The 9,363-nt window shown below is 48.3% G+C and overlaps 1 protein-coding gene across 1 annotated transcript in view; it reads left to right on the top strand.

Annotated features, from left to right (window-relative positions):
- The first annotated feature begins 569 nt into the window (after positions 1–569).
- Positions 570–9,363, top strand: part of UBE2L3 (ubiquitin conjugating enzyme E2 L3) — a 161,478-nt gene continuing 152,684 nt past the window's right edge. Inside the window, exon 1 of the mRNA XM_070950839.1 lies at positions 570–598. The gene's annotated coding sequence lies outside the window, so the exon portion shown is untranslated. The remainder of the gene's footprint in view (positions 599–9,363) is intronic.

Genomic DNA, 9,363 nt, shown 5'->3' with positions numbered 1-9,363 from the left:
TGTATGTTCCGCGAGTGGGTGGGTAGGTGGGCGTGCACGCGCCGGCCAAAGCATGCCCACCCCCCCCCCCGCTCCCTTCGACTCGGGGGGTTGCAAAGCCGGGCGGCTGCAGCCCTCGACCCCACCGCCCGCTTGCATGCATGCAAAAAAAAAAAAAAAGCCAAGCGGAGCCGAAGCCCCCAGCCCCAAATCAATGCAAAAAAAAAAAAAGAGGACCCGATCCTTGGCTTTTTTTGGGGGGGGGGGGGCTCCTTGCAAGAAAGCTAGCTGGTTGGCTGGGGTGCCCCTCCCTCCCTCCTCCCTCTTCCTCCTCCTCCTCCCTCCCTTCCCCTTCTTCTCCCCCTCCCCTTTTTCTCCCCCCCCCACACCCACCCACCCCCGTTGGCTTCTATTCAAATATGGGTCAGGGGTGAGCGCGGCTTCCCGACGTCACAAGCTTGCAAGATGGCGCTGGGAGGAAGGTGGTGAGATGGGAGACGCGCGGCGGTGAAACCGGCTTTTGGGGGGGGGCCCGGGGGGGGCCCGGGGGAGGGGGCCCGCGCAAGCCGGCTGGGGGGGGTGGAAGCCGAGCCTGGACCGGAGCGATGCCTTTGCAAAGGTAAGCAACACCATTGGGACTTGGGTGGGTGGGTGGGGAGGGAAATATGGGGTGGGTGGGATTTTTTTTTTGGGGGGGGTCTTCCCTTTCCAGCCAGGCTGCGCGCGCGCGTGTGTAAAGTGTGCACGCGCTTGGGGGGGTGGGTGGACGTGGGAATTGCATACATGCATGCATGCATGCACGCGGGTTCTTGCAAAAAGAGAGAGAGAGAGCTGCGTGGCACAAGGCAGGGCAGGGGTACCCCTCCCCTCTCCCCTCCCCTCCCCTCCCCGGGCAAGGGCGCTGGGTGCGAGTCCTGCGCTTTTTTTTTTCTCCCCCCCCACCCCTTCCTTTGCCTGCTGGAGCGCAACACACAAAGGACTCGCAGCTGCCACTACTACTACCACCCCCCACCCACCCACCCACCAACCAACCCCCCGCCCCAATATCCCGGGGCGGAGGGAGCGCTTGCAAATTTGCGCTTTGCTTTTTTTTTTTTTTTTTTTTGCAAATCCAATATGCAATCCGGCTATATGGGGCAGCTTTCCTTCCTCCTGCCCAGAACAATTGGGGTGTGTGTGTGTTTTTTTGGTTTTTTTTAAATAAAAAAAAATTATGAATTGGGGAGGGGGGGCGAGTGCAAGAATCCGCCTAGGCAAGAATTAAATTCAAGTTGGGGTCCCGTGTCCCGCGCGCGTCCCCAGGACGGACTTACAGAAAAACTTTGGCTTGCGCGCGCGCATGAATGAATGAACGAATGAATGAATGAATGGGGAATACGCCTGCCTGCCTGCTTGCCTCCACTCTTTTGTGTGGATGTGGGTGGGTTGCGCGTGTCTGCGCGTGTTTTTTTTTTTTTGTGCGTGTGTGTTGCGCTGCTGCGCTGCCCTTGTGGGGCTCCCCCGGGCCTCCCGGGAGCAAGAGGAGGAGGAGGAGGAGGAGGAGGAGGAGGAGGTGGGGAAGGGGCGTGCGACCCATTAGCAAAGCTAACCGCAGCTGTCTTGGTTTGGGGAGGGGGTCTGCTTCAGGAAAGGGAGGGAGGGGAAGGAGAGAGGAGCAACCTCCCCCCTCCCTTGGGAAGGAACTCCCCACCCTCCCCACCCACTCACTTACTCGCCCACCCACCCACCCACCCATTCACTCACCCACCCACCCCTCGGTTGGGGTTCCTGCTTGGCCAGGTAGTTGCGAAGGTCTTTTTGCAAATTGGGTGTATTTGCACAGCCTGCTGCTGCTCTGAGTTTGGGGAGGGGGTGGTGGTGGAAGAAAACAGCTGTGGGGTTTGAGTGGGTGGGTGGGTGGGTTTGTGGCTGGAAGGAAGGACGGACAGACGGATGTAATAAAGAAAGTTGCCCACCTTTGGATAGGCAAAATCAAGGGGGGAAGGTTGGCTGCTTCCTTCCCTTGGGTGGGTGGGGGGACGTTTCATTTCGTCCCCGGTGGGCTTGAAAGGTGAAGGTCTCCACGACCTTTTCCCTCCCTCCCCCCCACTCCCTTCTTGACCGGGGACCCCCTGCATTCCCTCCCCGAGTTTGACCTTTGCCCACATGGCTTCTTCCTTCTCTCTCTCTCTCTTTTCTCTTCTGTTTAAAGATCTGGGGGAGCTTATTTCTCCTAGATTCAAAGGGACTAGAAACCTAGGGGGTATTTTTGTGAGTGTGGGTCTCAAGCTTGCAGCTGTTTCGCCTTGTGGGAGGTGGGGGGGGGCTTGCTAGCCCCCTTCTCCCAAAATGGGCGAGGAAAAACCCTACGGTGAGAGACTTGACTAGGGAGAGGGTCTTCAGAGTAAGACTATTGATTGTCTGGTTATTTATAGCTGTATTTTCATATTTCTTAAACCATCCCTCTCCCTCCGATGTATTATTTCTCGTTTAGCTTTTCCAAACAGGAAATCTCACTCCAAATCGGGGAAGTGTGATTTTTTTAATATATATATCTTTTTAATTCAAGGTTTGCATTGGAAAAACAGACAGACCATATTAGTTTTTGGATGGTTGAGTTTGTCTATATATGTGTGTGTGTTTTCCATGTCACCTTTAAGGAAAGGCCATTTAAAAAAAAAAAAAGAGAGAGAACATGTCATTTTTTTAAAAAATGAGAAAAAAACCCCATGCCATTGGAGGTCTCTAGCTAATCAGAGGATATTTTGCAAGAGAAAACTTGAAAAGTTTGAAGACGTAGAATTCCGTGACTTTGATTTCGTTTCGAAAAATAGGGGAAAAGTTAGGTTTTTTTTTTCTAACTTTTCAAACTACTTTCAAACTTGAGGATACCAGAAATGGCAGCTCACCAGTCTTGTAGCAAGATTTTTCTCCCCCCTTTATCTGTTTTACCAGCTGGCACTTTTCTGGTTTTGTTAGTAGGTTTACCAATCGCCTTCTCCGAAGAGTTTGTAACTTTCCATTTAAAAAAAACAAAAACAAGTGGTTCTCTGCCTATTTTCTTTCAATTTCTCCCCCCAAAAATTGTCTTTGGTAAAGAGAAAGGGGACTATCCTAAAGTTAACAACAAAATCTCAAGTTTTGTCGGCTTGGTGTTTGAAAGGCAGGATATATATATATATATATTTCGATCTAATGAAAAAAAAAGCTTGTTCAAAATTTCCTCCTTTTATATAGATGTTTCTCGTGGGTTTTTGAGGGGAGGAAAAAAAAGAAGGAAGATAGAAAGAGAATCAAATTGCATTTTTCTGATGGTTAAATGCTAATTTATTAGAATGTTTTTGGCTATTCGGCATGGCTGATACAGTATTAAGGAGAGGCGTTTAGAAAGTGGAAAGAATCTCTGCAGTTTTATAAGGAGATAATATATGGGTCTTGAGTCTTTGTGCATTATTTCTGTCTTGGTAGTGTCAGTTGCCCATAAATGAAAGAACTTGGCCTCCTCTCAACAGTTGTCAATTACTTGTATTGCCAATCCTGCTGGAAGTAATTAATTGCAGTGCTGACTAATGCACATATACCCCACAGGGGTTAAGACAAACCATGTTGGCTTATGATCTAGGATTTACAATCCCGCTTTGGGACTGATACAAACCAGGATAACCAAAAGCAGTTATAAAAGTAACATTGTCGTCTTTGGATCTGAGCTTTAAAAAGTTCCAGATTTTCTTCCTTTTCTCTGTTCCTTTAGGAAAAAAATAGCAGGGCTTGTTAGCGAGAATCAATTTTGCAGCTAAAGCTTTCTAAAGAAATAAAGAGAATTTCTAGAGAATAAAGTTGGCCACTAAAGCTTCATTTTTTTTTAAAAGGCTGGTTGGTGGGCTCTAATGGTGTTCCTAGCTTGCTTGAGGAGGACCTTCCAAGTCGGTTTTGCATGGTTGACTTCTTAAACGATGGACCTGTTTCTTTAAAAAAAATAATAAAGTTGGAAAGATAACTTTCCCAACACACCAACATTCCTGTGTCAACCAGGTGTTCAGAAAAAGTTGTCTTTCTATGGTGGGGGGACGGACGGACGACCACGTTATATCTGATTTAACAAGGTTAAACGATCAGTGGAATAAAATTTCTCCAGCTTTCTCCAAAATGTGCCTCCCAACGTCGGAGAAATTGGCAGCCTGGGTATTTTTCGTTTGTTTTGTTTGCTTGCTTCGTTTTAAAAACTGGGAACGTGGAATCGGCTTGCTTAATATCCTGGGAGTTTTCTTTTTTCTTTTTTAATTGAACTTTTTTTTTTTTCTTGGTAAGTGTGGAGGGGGACGACGACTGGCTGAAAGATTTTTAATATCTTCAAAGGGCTTGTTGGAAAACCGGGCGGTATGTATGTTGTAAACAGTGTTTTAACTAGATTGAGGTGGGTGTGTCTTCCCAAGGAGGAGAAGAAGAAGCAGCAGCGGCAGTAGCTTGGTGGCCTTCATTCCTTGAAGCCCACATTTGGGACGATGCTGGCCGCGTGGACCTGGCGGTGTGGCGAGTGGTCCGACGGCCCTAAATAGGTCAGCGGGAAAGAAGCGTAGTGTGTGTGTGTGGAGGCATTCTTGGATTTCTGGAGCTTACAGTTGGGTGGTTGACTTCCCACCCTCTGGAGTTGACTTCCCTGCTCTTGTGTTTTTTTTTGTTGGGTTCTCTTCCAAGGGTGGATGAGAAAATGGCGTGGAGAACATCTCGGCAGTGAGGTGAGCGGTGGGACTTCTAGATGTCTTTCCCTTCTTGGTGGTGGGGTATCTTTTGAAGGTAGAGAAAAGTCGCTTGTTGTTGGGTCTGGAGTTTTGGAAGCGCCGCCATCCCACCGTACCTTTCTTTGTGGTCTTCCTCTATCGCCACCTCTTTCTCCTTCTTTTCTCTTGCCATCGCCACTGCTTCTACCTTCTCCTTTTCCGTCACTTCTTTCTCCTCGTTCTTCTCTTCCATTACTACTACTACTTCCCTTTTCTTTCTTCTATCACCACCAACATGACCACCTCTCCTCTTTTTTTTTTCCCCACCGCTTTTTCTTCCTTCGTTTTCGTTTCCTACTCTTCCTCTTCCAGAAAAGTAGCTTGTGATTTTGGAGTTTTGAAAACCTCTTGCCCTACTCACTGTGAGGTTTCTCTTCCTTATTCCTCCTCCTCCTCCTCCATCCTCACTACTTCTCTTCCTGGTTCTCCTTCTCTTCCACCATCACCCCTTCTTCTTTCTCCTCTCTCCTCCTCCTCTTTCTCCTTTGCCACCAGTATTTCGCCCTTTTCCTCATTCTTTTCTCCAACTATTACTGCTACGACTTTTTTTCTTTTCTCTTTTACCACCATCACTTCTCTTCCTCTTCCTTCTCCTTCTCTTCCACTATCATATCTTCCCCTTCTTCTTCTTTCTCCCTGTCTCTCCTCCTCTCCCTTCTTCTTTCTCCTTCACCACTACTTCCTTTTCTTGTTCTTTTCTTCCACTATCACCACTATGACTTTTCATCTTTTCCTTCTCTTCTACCATCACCGCTTCTCTTCCTCCTCCTCCTCATTTTCCTTCTCTTCCCCCTTTTCCTTCTCCTCCTTACCACCATTGCTAATTTTTCTCTCCCTCCTCCTCCTGTTTCTCCATAACCATCACCACTACTATTGTGTCTTCCTTCTTCCTGCCTTCTCTTCTCTTCTCTTCTCTTCTCTTCTCTTCTCTTCTCTTCTCTTCTCTTCTCTTCTCTCTTCCCTTCCCTTCCCTTCCCTTCCCTTCCCTTCCCTTCCCTTCCCTTCCCTTCCCTTCCCTTCCCTTCCCTTCCCTTCCCTTCCCTTCTCTCTTCCCACCTTCAAAACAGCCCTTTGAGGGTTTTCCCTTCCTTATTCCTCTTCCTCTAGCATTACTACTTCCCTTTCTCCTTCTGGCTCACCTTCTCTTCCACCATCACACCCTTCTCCTCCTTTCTCCTCTTTCTTTCTCCCCCTTTCTCTCCATCCCCCTTCCCCAGCGCTACTATTTCTCCTTTTCCTCATTCTCTTCTTCCACTACTTCCCTGACGACCTTCCTTCTTTTTTCTTTTCCTTCTCTCCCACCACCACCGCTTCTAATCTCCCTCTTCGTTCTCCTCCTCCTCCTCCTCTTCCCCCTTTTCCTCCTCCTCTGTAACCACTTCTACTATTGCGACTTCTTCCTTTCTCCCCTTCCTCCTCCTCTTTCCAAACAGCCCTTTGGGGAGGGGGGGGGGTTTGCCCCAAGCGGAAAATCCTTGTGCCTCCTACGAGAAGGCTTAGCGTTAACAACTCCCGCAGCAGATGTCGCCTTGCGAAAGGGTTTCGGGGCGGGCGGGCGAGAGAAGTGCCCGGAAAGGCACAAGAGAGGCACATTTGCCATTCAGCCATTATGAGCCTCGGCTCAGTGGGGTCTGGAGGAGTGGGGGGGGGGAAGGGCTGGGCAGCGAGGAATGGTTTTTATATCACTATCACCAGACCCCTGTCTGCCTGGTTGTGCTTGGCAACCCCCCCACCCCAAAAAAACGCTAACTAACCGGGTTGAAGCCTGTAGGGTGATACCAAGTTTGGCTATAAAACTGAACATCACTCTGGGAAAATGCTGGAAGCGGAGTCGAAAATGGGGGGGAGAAAAAGGTGTGTGTGTGTGCAATGGCTGGATAATTGTTCCGTAAAGGGGTTGAAAGTTGGACCTTGGAAAGGGGGTAAAATTAGAATATTGGGAAAAACAGCATGGATTCAAACCGATGTTGAACTTGTTTTTTAAAAGCATGGGAGCCTTTTTTTTTTTTTTTAATTTGATTTATATGCCGCCCTTCTCCGGAGACTCAGGGCGGCTTACAATGCGCTCAGCAATAGCCTTCATCCTTTTTTATATTTATACAAAGTCAGCTTATTGCCCCCACAAACTGGGTCCTCAATTTACCTACCTTAGAAAGGATGGAAGGCTGAGTCAACTTTGAGCCTTGGCGAGATTCGAACCTGCAGTGATTGCAGGCAGCTGGTCTTAATAACCAGCTTAATAACAGGGTGCCTTAGACCACTGTACTACCAAGGCTCTTTTGCTAATGTTCCGTTAAATTTTGAAAGGGGTTTCCATTAAATCCACAGTGATCTGTACCATGAGTATTTTTTTTTTTTATTGATTGATGGATTGATTTGTATCCTGCCTTTATTTAATTTTTACAAGTAACTCGAGCCGGTGAATATACCCAGCACGTTTTCTTCTTCCTAATTTCCCCACAACAACAATCCTGTGAGGGTGGGTTAGGCTGAGAGGGAAAGGCTGACCCAAAGCCATCCAGCTGACTTTCATGCCTAAGGTGGGACTAGAACTCACAGTCTCCTGGTGATTGGCCCAAAGTCACCCAGCTGGCTTTCATATCTTAAGGTGGGACTTGAACTCCCAGTCTCCTAGTGATTGGCCCAAAGTCATCCAGCTGGCTTTCATATCTTAAGGTGGGACTAGAACTCACAGTCTCCTGATGATTGGCCCAAAGTCATCCAGCTGGCTTTCATGCCTAAGGTGGGACTAGAACTCCCATACTCCTGGTGATTGGCCCAAAGTCACTCAGAGATGAGTCACGTGCCTAAGGTGGGAACTAGAACTCCCAGATCCAAGGTCACCTAGCAACCTTTCGTAGCTGAGTTGGGACTTGAACTCACAGTCTCCTGTTTTCTAGTTTTCCTGGTGCCTTAATCATCATCAAACTAGCCATAATCATCATCTCTGGCCTACAGAGTGATGTTGGATACTGGGGCCCATTTTCTTTCCTCCTTTTATCTAGCAATACTTGATGTCTTGAGAGTTTATAAAAATCCCTCCCAGCCTCTGTGCGGCATTTTTAGTCCGACTACAGTATGAGCGCAGCTCTTAGCTCATTGTCCCAGATAGAGCTGCGTAAACCTGCAACGGGGTTTGTTCATGGAATAAACCACGATTGGGTTAACCATGTGGCAGGAACGAAGGCCAATTTGAAGCCACTTGTGCAATTATTTTAAAAGGGGTGGGTGGGTGTGCTTTCTTTGAATGCAGAGATTTCCCCGTGCGATCGTACTTGGGGGGTTACCACAATGAAGGCGACGCTCGTAATAGAAGTAATATTGTCATGCTTTTTCACCGGGTTGCTTCTGGTTGGGGATTTTAAGCAGCTTCCCAATTCCTTTCTCCCAGGAATTTGCTAACCCCCCCTCCCCGCACCTTGCCAACGACTAGATATTTTTGTTCGCGAGAGACCTCAAAACATCCTTTTTCGGCGTGTGAGAATTAGCGGTGCCTCGGTGTGCAATTCCTCCAGAGAAAGCGCCGTGCATTTAACGAAGTTTGGGGTGGTTTTGTAAAGCAGCGCGCAAAGCGCACGGCATCCTTAAAAGTGGGAAATCCGGTATCAATAGATAGCAACGAAAAGGCGAAGAGGTTTTTAAGAGCGGCGCTACCAGAAAAAGGATCTCGGCGAGAATTCTCGGCGAGAATTATTGGGTGATTTTTATTAAGTCTGCACGGAAGGAAGGGAAGGGAAGGAAGGCTGGTTGGCTGCAAACGGCAGTCCAGATATCTCCTCTCCGCGTAGTGTTTTCCTTTCAGTAGATCAGGTTTCTCATTTTGCTAATAAGCAATGTCCAGCCGAGCACTTGGGGAGTCAGCTGTTCCTAAGGCAGGAGCGTTGTGTCGCGGTTAGAAGCCTGTCGGTGGAAGGTGTTATATGATTGATTAACCCAGCTTCTGGGTTTATCCAAGAGCGGATGATGGTTTGATTTGGCCATGGTTTGGTCTCGGTTGGAGCAATCTTAAATTTATTTTTTTTTTTTTCAAAAAATAATAGCTTGGACTACTGCAATGCTCTCTACATGGGGCTCCCCTTGAGGAGCACCCGGAGGCTCCAGCTGGTCCAGAATGCAGCCGCACGGGTGGTTATGGGAGCGACGTGGCGCTCCCATGTGACCCCCCTCCTGCGCGAGCTGCACTGGCTCCCGGTGGTCTTCCGGGTGCGCTTCAAGGTTTTGGTTACCACCTTTAGAGCGCTCCATGGCATCGGACCGGGGTATTTACGAGACCGCCTTCTGCTACCAATAGCCTCTCACCGACCAGTACGCTCCCATAGAGAGGGGCTCCTCAGGGTGCCATCGGCCAAACAGTGTCGACTGGCGGCCCCCAGGGGGAGAGCCTTCTCTGTGGGGGCACCTACCATCTGGAACGAGCTCCCCCCAGAGATACGGAAGATCCCGGACCTGCGCACGTTTAGCCGTGCTCTCAAAACTTTTCTATTTCAGCAGGCTGGCCTGGCCTAACTCTCCTCTTTTAAATTTTTAATTCGTGTGAATTTATAAATTGGGTGTTTTAATCTATGTTTCGGCCAAAATATTTAATAATTTTAAGGGACTTTTTAATATTTGTATTATCTGTATTTTA

Source organism: Pituophis catenifer, unplaced genomic scaffold (genome assembly GCF_029215685.1).
Source record: "Pituophis catenifer annectens isolate HBS135680 unplaced genomic scaffold, rPitCat1.0.hap2 SCAF_10, whole genome shotgun sequence".
NCBI classification, from domain to species: Eukaryota; Metazoa; Chordata; class Lepidosauria; order Squamata; family Colubridae; genus Pituophis; species Pituophis catenifer.
This window is presented reverse-complemented; position numbering and strand designations above follow the sequence as displayed.